The sequence below is a fragment of the Belonocnema kinseyi genome, chromosome 1 (genome assembly GCF_010883055.1).
Source record: "Belonocnema kinseyi isolate 2016_QV_RU_SX_M_011 chromosome 1, B_treatae_v1, whole genome shotgun sequence".
Lineage (NCBI taxonomy): Eukaryota > Metazoa > Arthropoda > Insecta > Hymenoptera > Cynipidae > Belonocnema > Belonocnema kinseyi.
In genome coordinates, this window is record NC_046657.1 from 57,193,328 (window position 1) to 57,200,848 (window position 7,521).

Sequence of the window (7,521 nt, forward strand, 5' to 3'; positions counted from 1 at the left end):
CGAAATATTATCTCGGCAATTTTCGAGGGTGTCCTTTCTATTGCCGGTTTCAGTTTTTTGTTATAGCCCCTAGCAGATCCAATATGGCGGTCACAATTTATGGCTTTAAAAAAGAACAAAGGATCCCGCACAAAATACCAACAAAAAAGCGTACAGTCGCTTGGAACCAAATTTTGCACATTGATAAAACAATAAAAAATATGGAACCCGCGTCTCTTCATTTCTACGGAAGCCATTTCCTAGGGGTAGAAGCCACCCCTAACAAGCCACGATCATGCTAACCCACCTGACTCTGAGAACAATAAGTTTAGTCGCATATTTTTCTTGGAATAATGAAGTTCTATGCCACAAGTGGGTTAACCCACCTACTTGCTAATCCACCTAAACCCAGAAATTACCCCTACCAAATCAATAAGTAGGCTAACCCACCTAACCCAGGGAGCAGCGAATGTAGTCGATTACATTTCGTGAAATAATTGAATTCCACACTACAAGTGGGCTAACCTTGAAATGAAATTTTCCAATTTAGCGTATTAACCCATTAACGCCCAGATGGTATGCCATTATCCCTTGAAAATGTTATCTGAGGGGTTTTCGGGGGTTCCTTTTCAATTGGCTCACTTTTTTGTTATAACTCCTAGAAGAGCAAATATGGAAAACAGTTAGGGCTTTAAAAAAAATTACTATTATGATTGATTTACCATTGTAAACTTACTTAGGATTTTCCAGCTTACCAAGGCAAGACTCAATATTTTCCAGCCGCTTAAGGCTAGACTTGGGATTGCTAAGCTAAGCAAAAAAGTACTTAATATTTTCCAGTCAATTAAGGCAAGACTTTAGATTGACCAGCCAATTATGGCAAGCCTTTGAATTTCCCAGCCAATAAAGGCAAGACTTTTTATCGTCCAGCCAGTCAAGACAAGACTTTGAATCGTCCAGCCAGGCAAGGCAAGACTTATGATTGCCCAGTCAGTTAAGGCAAGACTTGGGATTGTCCAGCTAAGCAAGGAAGTACTTAATATTTTCCAGTTAATTAAGGCAAGACTTTAGATTGCCCAGCCAATCAAGGAAAGACTTTGCATCGCCCTTTCAGTTAAGGCAAGACTTAGGATTGTCCAGCTACGCAAGAAAGTACTTAATATTTTCCAGCCAATAAAGGCAAGACTTTGTATGGCCCAGCCAGTCAAGGCAAGACTTTGAATCGCCTAGCCAGTTTTCTTATGGAAACGTTCGCGCTTCATGTTAAACGATCGTTTAAGAGACTTTCGTTTATGACTAGTAGGGTCATTATCATTTCTTTGCAAATACCAAAAATAGTCGGCCATCATTCTTACACTGCATCGACCTTGATAATGTTGCTCTTTTTGGTGAAAGTCTTGATGAAAGAGTTCGCCCATTTCTTCACTGAATGCTCCAACATTTTCTGGGAAATAATCCAAATGAGATTTGAGAAAATGTAATTTCATACTCATCAAACAACCTAATCTTTTAAAATTCTTTAACATACTAAATAAATAGTTCTAAACTTTGGATCTCGATTGTTTCCTAAAAATTTCTGTACAGCATCTTTGAAACTCCACCATGCATCCTTTTTAATAGATGTCATGGATTTGATAAAGTCATCCTCTTTGATAAGTTTTCTCATATTAGGCCCAACAAAAATACCTTCCTTAACTTTGGCATCACTTAAATGCGGAAATGTAGATCTGATATAATTGAAACATTCTCCTTCGGTGCTTAGGGCTAATAAGATTTATCATTTTGAAGTCACCACAAATAAGCCAATTATGGAAATTGTATTTTATTTTTATCAGGAATAATTGGAAAGTATCATAAGCTTCTTTCAGTGTGGTTGAGTTACCTACTGGAATTGCAGCGTACTTATTTCCATTATGTAGTACTGCTTTCAGACTTTCTGTAGACGAATCCATGAAAAGACGCCAATCCTCTGGCGTATATAAGTTTATTTTATATAAATTAATGAGTCGTTCGATATCATTACAATACACAATCCCACTGTCCATTGAAAAGTACTTGATAAACTTTTCTTCTCTATTTATGTAAACAGTTACTCTAGTGCCAGGTAACAATAGTTTCCTCTCTTTGAGTCTTGAAGCGCAAAGCTCAGCTTTATTTTTTGGAAGATCAAGGTCACGTATAAAATCGTCTAATCCGTCGTGGACAAAAACTTTAGGACTTTCATCATCTGATTCGTCCCAAGAAGAATCTTCAGTTGCATTAAGATCGTCAGTATCCATTGATTCGTGAGTTGATTGGTCACTTTCGTTTTCAGACTGATTTTTAATACCAATCTTGGCTGGTGTAACACTTTCTACATCAGGGTAAACGATCTTCTCTAAATACTTTTTAGAAAAACCTCCTGTTTTGCATAAGCAAAAGTAACAATCAGTATCATGATCGTTGGCCTCACGCCAAACAGGTGGTTGAATAACAGTCTAAGTCTCGGTACTTTCAGCTTTCCAATTTGACAAATTTAATCTACAAGCATGACAAATTGAGGTTGGTCCCCACGGTTTATCCAAATTTTTCATTGAAATCCCATAACAGTTGAAGTATGACGTTTATATCGAATCATTAATTGATCGACGGTATTTCTCCGTTTCATACTTTCCACAAACGTGACAAAACGTATTAACTTTCTTAGCGCAAGGAGTTCTTGAACTCATTTTTTTTCCTTATAATGAAAAGTCACGTGGAAATTCTAAAACTCACTATATACAAAAATCACAATCGACATGAAATGTAACCGCTAGACAGATTTCAAATACAAAAAGAATTTTATTACCTACTAATCCAACCGTTAGCACGCCACTCAAACGTGATCTTTAACACGGAAAGGTTTGTAGCAAAAAACGAATTTCATAACCTACGCATAGCACGTCATAAAAGCGTCGCCAGCTCAGTGAGCCAGCTAGGGATCGAAGACTATCTGCGCAATATAACGGCGCGCACATACAGCGAATGTGAACATTAGAATGCATACAGAGTGCGCACTAGCATTCCGAGCAGTCCGTCTTCTTTTGTTTTATCAATGTGCAAAGTTTGGTTCCAAACGACTGTACACTTTTTTGTTGGTATTTTGTGCGGGATCCTTTCTTCTTTTTTAAAGCCCTAAATTGTGGCCACCATATTGGATCTTCTAGGGGTAATAACAAAAAACTGACGCCGGTAATAGAAAGGGCACCCTCGAAAACCCCTGAGATAGTATTTGGATGAAAAATATCGTACCGTCAGCAATAGAGAATGCGTTGTATAAATTTGAATTTCAAATTTCATATTAGCTTTTGTGGTAGACATTTTTCTTGTACAGTTACATAACCTCAAAAACAGCTAAAAAGCGCGTTTTTTGCACATTTAAGTTAGGATATCTTGAAAACCTGACGAACAGGAGCAATTTTGAGCTTGGATTCGGATTCAGCGCATCACAATCCTTCGGAAATGTTAGGTCTGGTCTCTGGCTTTAAAATTTGTCGACCTGTTTAATCGACAAAGTGAAGTTAGCTGGTGATTGAAGTGGCCCTCGGCGTGTAGACATCTTGTATTTCCCCCACCAAACATAAAATACCTAATGAAATATCACCCACGTCGTAGTGCAGAGAATGATCCAACCTTTGGTCATGGTAAGCCCTGTGCATCTGAAAACAAAATGGCGATCGCTCAGGGTACCTTTTCACGGAGCCTTGTTTTGAATTAATCGTTATTAACGCAGAATTGCGTTGCGTTTTGCGTAATGCCTCAATTCACTAGACATTTCAGCCAATAATATTCTCCTAGTTATTCAGAGATACACTGTGATTGTCTGATATCTCTAGTGATTTGACGCATTACACAAAATGCAACGCAATTCTGGGTGTGATCCACCCTGGTTCCACCGCTTGCGCACCAGTATGCGCGATCGTCATGGATCATGCGCAGTCATCATCGTAAACATACGATGACTAATTTAGCGGTAGAACGCACCCTCTGCAATCATGGGACACCACCCTAATTCATCAGTTTATTCAAATTCAACCTCCGTGAAAAGGTACCCTTACTGTCCTAAGTTCATTAGTTCCTAATATCTCCAGCGCGACGTTAATTGTCCCATCACTCCCTGTTTTTGCATTGTAGGGTATGGAATTATATTGGACTAGACCACTTTTTAAAAGTTTTTCAGTAAATAAAATCTTATTTTCATGCAAACCCTATTAAAAATAAATCAATTTTATTATGTAATATTTCAAACCAATTTTGCAAACGATTTATATAAATGCTAAGGGGAAAAAATGAATTTAAGCGTCACCCAATACACTGGCTAAAGTGAAATATAAGATTTTAATTTGTCTAAAAAGTTAAAAATAATCCTTTCTATTTCTAAAAACACATTTTTATAGTATACAAGTTTAACCCAAATTTAAACTGACAATTTCAGGGTTTATCGATAACTTACACTATTGAATATATTGTAATTGAAATTAAATTAAATTTATATTTATGAACACGTAATATAAAAATAGGTAAATGAGATTAAAAATTATTTATTGAAAAAGTAAAAAAAATCGATTTTCCAGGGAAAGAAATATAAATGATAATTTTATAAAACGTTCAAGATGAAAATAGAATCAATTTTATAAAGAGATTGTTTTAAAGATATGATGATAACAGTTTAAAGAGAGCAATTAGAGCAATATTTTTTTATATTCTTCACTGATTATTAAAAAAAAAATTCCAATAAAAATGTACCTCAATTTAAAAAGTAAGATTAAACTCTTTATAATTCAATGTTTCCGTCGGGAAATTTTTTTACATTTCATTATTATTAATTTTATTTACTATGTTTTCGAAAATAAGTTTTTTAAATCATACTTAATGTTTTAATCAAATTAAAATCCAAGGTATATTTTCGCTTTGTCAGTATTATTGTACGCCCTTATAATAATTATTTTTTCTTTAGTATTCATAAACAATGATTGGAAAACTGTTTTGAAATGTTAAATGAGTAACATTGTTTTCATTTCAATAATTTGTTGCATAAAAATAACATTTTAGTTTACTACAAAATTCAAAAAAGTGATCTAGTCCTATTGCTTTCTATGCAAAAACAGCAAGTGAAGAGACAACAATCGCCGCGCCGGAGGTATTAGGAACTAATCGGAGTGATGTGTTACGTCCAAAATCTGCTATCCAATTTTCTCCGTTAATACTCTGCACTGATTTGTTGAGGTATAGGTCCGTTACCTGTCGTTGAATGGTTTAAACCATTAGCCGCGAAATATAGGTTCGTTTTGAAAAATGATTCACTCGGTAAATAGATTTTAGCTTGTAAATTAAACTTGAATGTTTATTATAATTCGTCAATATTTAATTGTTCATGGATGACATATTCTCTTATTTGATCACTAGAATAAACGACAATGATCGTGTATTGCAGTTCATGGTAGGCGCGACAGACTTGAAAAGGCTGATATTGAGAATCAAACACTTCCTCAAGGTCGGACAATTCGGAGTCAGGATTTGACATTGTCCATCTTATTTATTTCTAAGCAAATAAGAGCTGTTTGTAACTAACAAAACAATTATTTTATTAATTTCATTCCTAATACATACAGAAGTAAGCTGAGCACTTAACAACGAAACACATTTGAACACTAGTCGCGCAGTATGCCAACGCGAAATCGATAGGTCGCAATGCCCTTGAATTTACCTGAATTCTAAGAAGTCCGTTTCATCAAAATACTAAAAAGCCTAAGGGTCGCAGGTTCAAGGATTTTAAGAGCACGCTGAAATGACAAGTATTCGTCAATTAGGCTCTAATCAGGTTCAAACTTGTAACTATAACTGACTTTTCTGAGCTCTGCATCTATATTTATAATCTCGTCTTGAGCAGGATTTATCCCTACTTTTAGATTTTAACCAATCAAAATGCGGACTTCACTCACTTTTAGTGTCGAATAACCAATCATAAATGAGGTCACTTTGCTCCTCCTACTGATTTAAGCAATTAAAGTGAGTGACAGTTCAAGGATAATGGTTCCAAAGTCCAATTTTTATCACCGTAAAACGTCATTCTCTTTGAGTAACAGTTTCCTGTTCGTAAGTCCAAAGGTCCTCTTTTTATGGCGTCTGACTGGCGCCATGACTCATTAAATATTCTAAAAAAAGCCCAAGATCTCAAGTTCCTAACCACAAAATCTACTTAGGACAGTGAACTAAGCAATATATTTGATGAAAGTCTTAATGTAGTTAAATTTGGATAAAATATTCACATACATGTTGCCTAAGCCGCAATAAACTTATAGTATTCTTAGAATTCGTTTACAATAATAATTACTTAATATTTATTGATTCTATACATTCATAAGCTATTGTATTTTAAAGCCATTTGAATAGTCCCGCCAGAGACTTTACTAGTTTTGAAAGTATTTCGTAAAAGGTTCTTAGCACCCTGGGGTTTTAGATCATAAAGCGGCGCATGCCGTTACAGATGCAGAGGGCCCGCATCAGTGTCCCCTGTAGGGTCTTTGTACCCCCACTATGTCACTCATCGGAGTCGAATATGCGAGCGAGTTTCGGTTCTGCCTTACGCAGCCTGCGGTTTGTACGAGACGAAAAAATTGTGAGAGTTGTTTTCCGTAGAGTTGGAATCGGGATAAAAAAAGAAGGACATATGGCCGTCGTTTGAATCGTTGAAGTACGCGCAATGCACTCCTCATAATAAATTGTTATATAGTTGTTTAAAATCCAGTATCTACTTATTCTCCTGCCACATATCTTGCGGATGTAGGCCGCTTACTGGGAATACGAATAATTCGTCAATAACCTACAACTGGTAACCCCGACGTGATAATTGCGTCATTTGTATTCATGTAGCATCAACCAATTTTGAAGTTCCTGGAACACCAGCTCTGAAAATTATAATACTGTTTTGCCTGGAAGAAGGAGTATCATAATTGCGAGACGATTTTACGTGGGATTTCCAGCGTGAATGGTCGAAATTATTTTTGGATCTGGAGATCCTTTGTTTGGCGAGGGTCACCGACATGTTTTGATGTCCTTGAAGATTATTGCGTCGCCGATTTTTCGACAATTATCCCCAAGTAATTTCAACGGCCGCTTCAGCGAAATATACACCGAATAATCTTAGGTATTAATTGGTACTTTTTCGTTTGTAAATTCAAAATGTGACTTTCCCGCGTTGTTCTTCGAAGTGCGTATCGCATACCCATATTCTTGTCCGCGATATTCTGCCTCTCTTTGTTAAAACTTATAATTTATACGTAAAAATTATCTTTAGTGACGTAAACGAATTTTTCTCTAAATGTTTGTTTGATTATAATTATACTACTCTTGAAGTAATCTACTCAAAGTTTATCTAATTTGACTTGTGTTTATCCTCGTCAGATTTTGTAGTGTTCTTGACTGCGTCTAAAACTATGTTTACTTTTAGATAAATAAATCTCGATTTAAAAATTAACCCTTCCTGTGCATGCGTTGGGGTGCAGGATAAAACCTAACCTTCAC